The 10,262-nt window shown below is 45.2% G+C and overlaps 1 protein-coding gene and 1 long non-coding RNA gene across 2 annotated transcripts in view; both read right to left on the reverse strand.

Annotated features, from left to right (window-relative positions):
- Positions 1-10,262, reverse strand: part of GRIN2A (glutamate ionotropic receptor NMDA type subunit 2A) — a 390,901-nt gene that overhangs the window by 311,714 nt on the left and 68,925 nt on the right. The window lies entirely within an intron of this gene.
- LOC309646324 overlaps positions 1-10,262 on the reverse strand; it is a 41,909-nt gene that overhangs the window by 7,323 nt on the left and 24,324 nt on the right. Inside the window, exon 2 of the long non-coding RNA XR_014255290.1 lies at positions 202-10,073. This is a non-coding gene — a long non-coding RNA (uncharacterized lncRNA). The remainder of the gene's footprint in view (positions 1-201; positions 10,074-10,262) is intronic.

A 10,262-nucleotide genomic window follows, 5' to 3' on the forward strand; every position in this document is an offset into this window, starting at 1 on the left:
AGCCACAATTACTGAGCCTGCGCGTCTGGAGCCTGTGCTCCGCAACAAGAGAGGCCGCAATAGTGAGAGGCCCGCGCACCGCGATGAAGAGTGGCCCCCGCTTGCCACAACTAGAGAAAGCCCTCGCACAGAAACGAAGACCCAACACAGCCATAAATAAATAAAAATAAATAAATTAAAAAAAAAAAAAGTGACACAAACAGCACAATAGTGTCAGCATAATATCTACACGCATATATTTTTAATCTCTTCAATTCTAGAAAGGGAGTCTTTTTACAGTCCAGGGAAAATCGGTCTTCATGCTGAATAATAAATTTGCATCTCAGCAGAAAGGAACTGTCCTGTGAGACCTTCCTGCGTTAGCAGTTAGGCCACCCAGGGACAGCAGCGCCTCCTGCGCCTCCAGGGAAATGAGACAGCAGTAGATGGAGACTGTCGTGTCTTCACTTCTCTAGAACGTCAGAACAGAAGGAACTCTCCTTTGTCTGATAAAATAATAGCTTCCCAGCACCAAAGGGAGAAGTAGAAATGGGCAATTTTTTCTCTCAATAATTTGGCCTTCAATAATAACTAACTGTTAGGAACTGCTTACCATGTGCCAGGCACTGTTCTAAGCACTTGTGTCTTAACTAATTTAATGCTCATAACAATCCTATGAGGTCAGTTCTTTTTTATTCCCCTTTTAGAGATGAGGAAACGAGCACAGAGAGGTTAAGTGACTTGCCCAAGATCCCACAGCAAGTTAGTATAATGGAGTTAGGATTCAAATAAAGCAGGTAACTTTTCCTTTTTTTTTTTTCAGATAACTTTAGAGTCCCTTCTCTCAAGCCCTCTTCCTCTTGTACTCAAAGGCACCAAATACCAAGGTTTGGGGAAAAGAGAAGTAAATTTTAATGCCATCTCCCACCCTTCTGAGACCCTGAGAGGAAGAAAAGCAAGGAGCTAAGAGTTACAGTTTCTTTCCACCGCAGGCAGTATCTGTGTCATAATGGCAGATGGCGGTGGGATACAGTTGTTCTAGCAGCCTGCAGGTCCCAAAGGAAACTGTATCCTTTTTTCTTGCCTGGTCCTGAAAAGAACAGCCTCTCTGTCAGAAGATCTCAAGTATCAGAGGCATGCTGCAGGTGTGTCTCCTATTTCTCATCAGGCCTCCCCATCTACTGGACCACTGAGTTCAGTCCTGACTTGTGGAAGGGGCTGGGCACACAGCTAAAATTCTGTGTCATTCCTCCTTTTGCCATAGAGCACTGACACCTGAGCTCAAGTGACTATAATATAATTAAGAGGCATCAACGGGCTTTATATTTAAGATCTACAGTCTCTGGCTATTTTAGGGGATATCCTAACAACCAAAAAAATGGGGGGAGTCTTTTGTGGGAGACTGCAGCCCCGTCCCAATTCTTCTCTCCTTACTGTATCCCTTATCATGTGATTCTGGGGTCCCTTCCATGGAAGGAGCAAACGGCATATTTCCCCTCCTCTTTCCTTTCGTTTGGTCACGTGACTTGGTTTGATAAATAAAGTGAGGCAGGAGTGACAGTGGACCGGTTCAGAGCCTAGGCCTCAAGAGACCTCATATGTTTCTGCTTGTTCTCTTAAGCCAGGATTATTATCACAAGAGGAACCTCCCCTGATAGCTGCTGCCTTCTCAGCCGAAGTCACAGAACAAACACACCAGAGCAGAACTGAGCCCAAAGCTCAAGGAGGAGCTAAGCCAGCCATCCCCATACTTGAAACGTCAAGCAGCCTGCCCAGCCAAGATCTGCCGACTCCAGCCAACCAACAGGTGTGTGAGTGATAACAGATAATTATTGTTTTTAGCCTCTGAATTTTAGGGTGGTTTGTTACACAGTAATAGTTAACTGATACACTTTGTTACAATGTGGCTTTTGCCTAGGGGGCCCAAGACTCCAGGGAGGGGATGATCCTGGGGCCCTCTGACCCACACAGCTCATGTATTTTGGCTTCTCTCCTTTTATAAATGAGAAATGTGGCCTAAAGAGGAGGACGGATGTGTTGCCCAGTGAGTGAGTGCTAGAGGTGTGGTGGAAACCTAAGTCTCCTGTCTTCCTAGCCCAGATCCCCAAGATCTGAGGCCCAGATGTCAGTCAAATAATCTGAAAAGTCAAGATCTTACTGAATAGTGTATTAGTTTGCTTGAGCTGCCATAACAAAGTACCACAGCCTGGGAGGCTTAAACAACAGAAATTTCTTTTCTCACAGTCCTGGGGGCTCAAAGTCCAAGATCAAGGGGTCAGCCAGGTTGGGTTATTCTGAGGCCTCTCTCCTTGCCTTGCAGATGGCTGCCTGCTGGCTGTGTCTTCACATGCTCTTCTCTCCGTACACCTCTGTGTCCTAATCCTCTCTTCTGAGGATACCAGTCAGGATAGATGAGGGCCAACCCTGAGGACTTCATTTGAACTTAATTACCTCTTTAAAGACCCTATCTCCAAATACCGTCACATTCTGAGGTCCTGGGGATTAGGATTTCAACACACGAATTTGGATGGGGCACAATTCAGCCCATAACAAGAAGTTACCCTCTGCTCAGCACTGTGACAAGTGTGATGCAGGGGGCACATTATAATCAGGGATCCAGTCATGCTCTTGATTGGCATCTCCCCCACAGCCCTTGCCACATTAACCTGTGATGGGGTGGATGAGTCAGACCCCTGAAACAATGAGACACTTCACGTGAAACAGTTAGGGGATAGCAGGGTTTAGGTCTTAAAAAGCACAGAACTGGGAGTCAGGAGGTAAGGGCTGTAGGCTCAGTTCCGTCACTCACCTGCTATGTGACTTTCTATAAACTTGACCTACATCAAAATGTACAGTTTAAAAAAGTATACGGGTCCAGGTCCCATCTCAGACTAATAAAATCAGATTCACTAGGTGTGGAGCCCAGGCACCCATGTATTTGTTTTTATTTTTGTTGTTTAAGCCCCTCAGGTTATTCTAACGTGCTTCCTGGGTTGAGAACTCCTATGGGTCTTAGAAGAAAATTATATTCTGACATTCTCTGAACTGGTGAGCACCAGCGTGAATAGTCTAGTGCAGTACAGCTCACAACACGTCCCCAACCAGCAGCAGCATCACCTGGGAAGCTGTGAGAAGTGGAAACCCTTGGGCCTCATCCAGACAAAGTGAATCAGACACTCTGGTGGAAGGCCAGAGACTGTGTTTTAACAAGCCTTCAAGTGGGCTGCTATGCCCACTAAAGTTTGAGACCCACAGTCTACACTGCTTCTCAATTATTTGAAAGTGACTAACAGTGTTTCTCTTTTCATTTTTAGTTTATTTTTAATTGTGGTAAAATAAAAAAGTAACAAAATTTATTATCTTAACCATTTTTAAATGTACAATTCAGTAGTGTTAAGTATATTTACATTGTTGTTGCAATGGATCTCCATTTTCACCTTGCAAAATGGAAACTCTATACCCATTAAACAACTTCCCATCTCCCTCTCCCTGTAGCCCCTGGCAACCACCATTCTACTTTCTGTTTCTATGAACTTGATGACCTCATACATGTGTGATCATACAGTATTTGCCTTTTTGTGATTGGATTATTTCACTTAGCATAATGTCCTCAAGGTTTATCCATGTTGTAGCATGGGACAGGATTTCCTTCCTTTTTTTAAGGCTGAATAATATTCCACTGTCTGTATATACCACATTTTGTTTATCCATTCATCCATGGATGGACACCTGGGTTGTTTCCACCTCTTGGCTACTGTAAGTAATGCTGCCAGGATCCTGAGTAAGCAACTTCAGTTTTAATATGTATACAAATCACCTATGAACAGTGTTAAAATGCACAGTATGGGTAGGGACCTCCCAGATTCTGCACTTCTAACGGGCTCCAAAGTGATGCTGATGCTGCTGGTCTGCAGACCACACTCTGAAGAGCAAAGGTCTAGACCCAATGAGAAGAGAGAAAGGAACTCAGAAAAGTTTTAAATCGGTGTAGACATCAAGCCCCAGATCACCTTCCCTATATGTCCCCAAAGGACAAAGTCCAGGAACAACAGTGAAATTGTGGATTTTACCTCCACTATTCCAACCCATGCCCGATATCCTCCCATCCTTGCCAGATACTCCTTTACTTCTCCTGCAGGTTAGCACCCCATGCACAGCCCTGCTGCCACCACCGCTAACTCACTGAACTAACCCCTCTCTCCTACATCACTCTCATGCCAGGCCCCCGGAGCCTGGAAAGAAATAACCAATCTACAAAATTAACTAATTCAAGGGCATCTACTAGAAAAGGCTAAAACTCTTTCCCAAGTGTGAGGCTGTAATAGTGGTGCTAACTGTGATGATTTTTAGGTGGTTGGTACAAGGATACAAAATTAAATAACATCAAATCACATGGTGAGAAAGCGGCTCCCTTTCAAGTCTGTTTCAACCCTTCTGAAAAGTCAAGGAAATGTCCCAAACACCATACAACACTTGCTAATCTCCCTTTTTAAGAGATCAGGCCTGGGGCTCAGAGCCTTAGGCAGGCAGCAGTCTCCAGCTAGAAATAAAAAGCACTGTTTGGTCTTCGTTGTATTTATTTTTGCACTTACTTTCTATTTGTGGGAAGTGATACTGGTTTTCCATTTATGGTTCTGATGCCAAGTTGCTTTTTTAAAACAAATGTACTTAAATTTAAAAGGGAGTGATTTAAAACACACATTAAACAAATAATCGTAGAGGAGATGTTTGAAGTTGGAAATCTTAGAGGAGGAGGACTCGGGCCTCTTCCCTGTGAAATTTTCACATCACACATATCATCTTGGCATCTTGGAGACTGCATCCTCCATGATCAAATCTATGAGGCATCAGGGAAGGAACAGAGCCTCCAGCTAAACTGGAACACTAGGTCCAACAGAGGGGCCAGCAGAACCAGCTTTCGCCCTTCCTTCTGGTCCATGAAATCTTTCTGAAACTCAGGGGCTAGAAAGGGACCCTGACCAAGTCTGCTGCTGTGGGAAGATTCTGGATTCTGTGGAGCCAGACATGGGCAGCAGTGGAGACAGGAGATGGCTGATAAACGTGGTTAGATCCTTAAGCTGCACTTTCCTTCTTAAACTCCCCCATCCACAGGAATTTGGATCAAAGCAAAGAGATTTCTAAAATTCCTTGTGCATCTGACCAAAGATTTCCTCCTTGACCTTAAAGACTTATAAAGGGCATCGTTATGGGTAATTGCAAAACCATTATGAAAGTCAACTACCTATTTTGAGATGATATTCAGTATAAAAGATACTTACTCTAAAGCTTTTGGTGTTTTCATTCCAATAGGAACTTCTTCTAATGTTGCAAGCAACATTACAATTTTAAAGGAGAGGAACATTCTCAGTAATTAAATGCAAAGCACCAGAGCTCCAAATTCGGGGCCCTGTCTCCTGAGCACCTAGATTAAGCACTAGGGGAAACAAAAAACTCAGAAAAGGAAATAGGATGTTGTTCTACCTCCCTCCCACCCTCCTCCTCAGCTAACCAAGGCTCCCCTGGCTCAAAAGAATGTGGAAGTCCTCTTTCACAAGGCTGATACTATCTGGAGCTGCTTTCTTCCAAGAGTAGGATGGGTCAGAAGAGATCTGTTCCTACTCTTTGACCCAGTCCTGCTATCTCTAAGGTTTTGATTTGCTGGCTTGTTTACTGGGGCCAAGAGAGAGAAGAGAAGTAACTTGCTTCAAGGGCTGGATTCCAATGCGACTTCCCCCAGGATGCCATTGGGACCCTCCCCCACTACCAGTTAGAAGGAACTCTGCTTGCCTATGGCAGTGAAGTCAGTACGTTCTCAGTTCAAACACCTGCATGGGGGGAGATCAGCCGGTGCTTTGTGACCACCTAGAGGGGTGGGATAGGGATCGTGGGAGGGAGACACAAGAGGGAGGAGATATGGGGATGTATGTATATGTATAGCTGATTCACTTTGTTATAAAGCAGAAACTAACACACCATTGTAAAGCAATTATACTCCAGTAAAGATGTTAAAAACACAAAACAAAACAAAACAAAACAAAACAAAACACCCACATGGGAACAACTGCTTTTTCAACAAAGTTCTTGAGTACCTACTATGGGTGAGGCACTGTGCTGGGAGCTGGAGATACAGTGGTGAAGACAAATGGATAATTCTCTACCCTTACAGAGCTTGGAGTCAGGGAGACAGGAGTTAGTCAAATAATCACAGAAGCAAATAGACACAAACTGTCGCAAGTGTTAAGGGCCTGCATCAGAAAGAAGCAGACAAGCATGTGGGGAACTGCAAGAAGGCCCACGGGACTTGTGCAGTGAGTGGGGGACAGGTAAGAGAGGCGGGTGGAGAAGTAGCTGAGGTCAGTCAAGCAGAGCCTCGACGATCATAGAGACAATTTTTATTCTAACCACCATAGCAAAGGAAGCCAGCAAAGGGGTTTCAGCAGGGGAGAGACACAGATTGTATCTGGAAAGATCCCATGGGCTTCAGTGGAGAGAACAGGTTTGAGAGAGGAGCTGAGATGCGTGCAGGAGGGCAGCCTGAGGACCTGCGGTTGTCCTGGCGAGAGATGCTGAGTGCTGGGCACAGAGGTGACAGTGGAGATGCAGAGGATTTCTACTGGTTGTATGATGTCGGCCAAGTCACTTCCACTCTCTGAACCTCCACTTCCTCATCTGTGAAATGGGAATAATAATGCCCACACCCCTTAATGAAATGAGAGGACACGTGGAAAGCACCTGGCCCATCACGAGGATTCGATAAATGACAGCTCTTGTTATAATCACGATCTTCTCTGCACCTCTCCTAAGACCCCTGTCCATTTTTATCTTTTGAAATGGTTGTCTGTCCACATTCTCATTTCATCTGCAAGGCCTTCTGTTCCTTGAAGGGATGGTCCCTACTGGATTCACCTCATTGCAAAGTAGATTGCTGAGCAGCGTGACCAGCATCCAGAAAGTGTAAATAAATATTTGTGGATAGAACCAACTTGAATGGCCCAGCTGATGGCACTCAGCTAGGCTCCCTAATCATTTGAGTTTGTATCCATCACAGACGTGCTGGTCTCCAGGAGGTACCACTCCGTGGAATCTTCCTTCAAGAAAGAACATATTGTTCAGCCACTAAGAACACACGTCACTGACAGCTTCCAACTATAGCCTTCCGGATCGGGTTCAGCTTTGGAGCTGAGGCCACGCTCTTCCCAGGTGATGCCCCCAGCCAGTGACTGAGCATGGTGGAGGTACTGGGGCCTGGCCGTTTCTGCCCAATGTGGGGTTTCACTATCTGTGCACTGTGGTCTGAGACTGTCACTTGCCCGATCCTGCTTCCTCCCTCCCTCGTTTTATTTTCCACAGGCATTTACACTCCCTCTCCCTGCTCCCTAAAACCTCTTGCACTCTTGAGTCTCTCGGCTTCCTGGAGGGTCCAACAGGCACACCTTGGAGAGAAGAGGAACTAAAAGCTACTACCTGAAGCAGCATATAAAAGAAACAGAAATAAGTTAAGCAACTCAGAGCTGTTTGCTGTCTCAAAGGATTAAAAACTCCAAGAGCTATGAAAGAGAATGGTCTAATTAAGGTGTCTCAAATTACCAGGAAGCTTTCTGAATAAGAGCGGATGTTGGGGTTCCAAGAAAGATTGCTCTCTGGCTTTGGCCGGAATCCCAGGGGTCATTCGGGCCTGTGATTTAGCCTGTTCTCCTCTCCTTCTGGCCAGCACATCTCAATCCATTATTTTGGATACCAATTATAAACCCGGGACAAGAGCCTAATCTTCCAGCAAGGAAAACCCAGGGATGTCAGTCCACTTTACCTCTCCTTGCCTTGAAAATCAGTGTGGGTCTCAGGCTAAAAGAAATCAAATGGAGACAAGAAAATACACACTCGCACCAATCAGGATGCAATTTGCAGACATTTTTCAGAGCAGAAAATGTATGAGTATCTGAAGGGCAGTGATCAATCATTTCAGCCATTGTAAGTGAGACCAGAATAGATACAAAGAGAATCACAGCCGCAGAGAATTCTAACAGCCAATTCTAACAGGGTGTTAACTAACCTCCAGAATATTTCTTCTTAAAATTCAATGGCCAAGGGACTTCCCTGGTGGCACAGTGGTTAAGAATCCACCTGCCAGCGCAGGAGACATGGGTTCAATCACTGATCCCGGAAGATTCCACATGCCGCGGAGCAACTAAGCCCGTGTGCTACTACTGAGCCTGAGCTCCAGAGCCCGCAAGCCACAACTACTGAGACTGCAAGCTGCAACTACTGAAGCCTGAGCGCCTAGAGCCTGTGCTCCGCAAGGAGAGAAGCTACCGCAATGAGAAGCCCACACGCTGCAACAAAGAGTAGCCCCACTTGGCACAACTAGAGAAAAAAGCCCACGCACGGTTACAAAGACCCAACGCAGACAAAAATAAATAAATTAATTAATTAATTAAAAAAAAATTCAATGGCCATGGTTCTAGAATTGGGAGAGGGTATAAGGAGATGCTAGTTTAGGCAGCTGAAGAGATACCTATCTATATCATGGGACTATTACCAGAAGTCCTAATAACCTCACAGAATCTGAAGGACAAGAAAGTTCACACACACACATCAAGCCTAGTGCAAGCATCCCTGCTGGATTCTCTGTGACATATGCTTAACCTGCCTGATGACCCTCCAATGACAAAAAACTCAAACCTAATGAGTCCACCCATTGCTCTTCCTTATTCTTTTTGGAGACAGATTCTGTCTCCTCTGGACTCTACCTCTTTCTTTAGATTCTAGAGCAACACGGAAGATATCTGCTCCGTGTTCAACATGGAAGCCCTTCAAATAACTGTATACAGCAAGCTACCAAATCCTTTCCCTTCCCCATTTTTCTCTACTCCCAGAAACACACACACTTATCCTTCCATTGATATTCTTAGTGAACCATTTCCAGCAGCCTGCACCTCCCCTAGTCATCTTCCTCTTAACAAGCCCAGTTTATGAACATCCTTCTTAAAATATGGAACCCAGAAGTGAGCATAGCTAATGATAAAAATATTTGTGAGATGGCTTTAAAAACCATAATATGTTAGGCAGAAGCAAAGGAATTTTTCCCCCTCTGGAACCAAGCAAAATTATAAACTACAGTTCTCTTAACACAAACTAGTTTGAAAAAACTATTAAATTCATCATTCATTCATTTGTTCATTCATTTCACAGATCTGTGCTGATTCTAAAACTATGGACTACGAGAAAGGCTGGGCATATAATGGTAAATAAACTCAATTCTTACCCTTTAGCAATCAGTCAAGGCTCAGTCCATGGCCCTCTTCCCTTCCCACAGTTTTATCTCTCCCAGGGTGATCTTATCTATCTTCAAGGCTGAAGCTTCCCAAATACTCACCTGCCACCCAGCTCTAGACTGCTTCCCTGACATCTCCATCAGGAGGACCTGCAGCCTCCTCTAACCCAACGCGTTTTAAAAAAACTCATTACTTATCCCTCTTCAGACTAACGCTCCCCTTCGGTGCATGGCACCACTACCCTCTGAGATGTCCAAGCTGAAACTCTGGCATTCTTGCCACCTTCGTTTCCCTCACACCCTATGCCTGGTCACTCTACCTCTGATACATTATTTATATCCATCCACTATTCTGTCTTCTCTCCTGGCCTAACTCCCTGTAATCTCTTACCTGGACAAGTTCAATAACGTCTTAGCCTTTCTTCCTGCTTCCATTGTTGCCTCCTGTAATTCATTCCCCATCCAGCAGCCAGAGTTCTCTTAAAAAAACAAAAACCTGATCATGTCTATTTACTACCTAAATAAAACCCTTCACAGATCTCCCCAAGGTAGCCTATTTTCCCCTGCATGGCCTCTTCTGACACCACCTCTTCTAACACCACCACCATCATTCCATTCCTCTACTCCCATTCCTGGGTCTTAAGTATATAATCATTCTGGCCTTCCTCCAGTTCCTTAAAGAGGCCATAGTCCTTCCAACCACAGGGCCTTTGCACATGCTAGAATGCTCTGCTTCTCTGCCACTCTCTCCTGCAACTCCTGTCTGTCTTCACCTAGCTAACTCCTCATTACCCTTCAGAAATGATTACTATCTTAAAGAAGCCTTCCTGGGCTTCCCTGGTGGCGCAGTGGTTGAGAATCTGCCTGCCAATGCAGGGGACACGGGTTCGAGCCCTGGTCTGGGAAGATCCCACATGCCACGGAGCAACTGGGCCCGTGCGCCACAACTACTGAGCCTGCGCGTCTGGAGCCTGTGCTCCGCAACAAGAGAGGCCGCGACGGTGAGAGGCCC

The sequence above is a fragment of the Balaenoptera physalus genome, assembly GCF_965194825.1.
Source record: "Balaenoptera physalus genome assembly, chromosome: 16".
In the NCBI taxonomy this organism is placed as follows: Eukaryota; Metazoa; Chordata; class Mammalia; order Artiodactyla; family Balaenopteridae; genus Balaenoptera; species Balaenoptera physalus.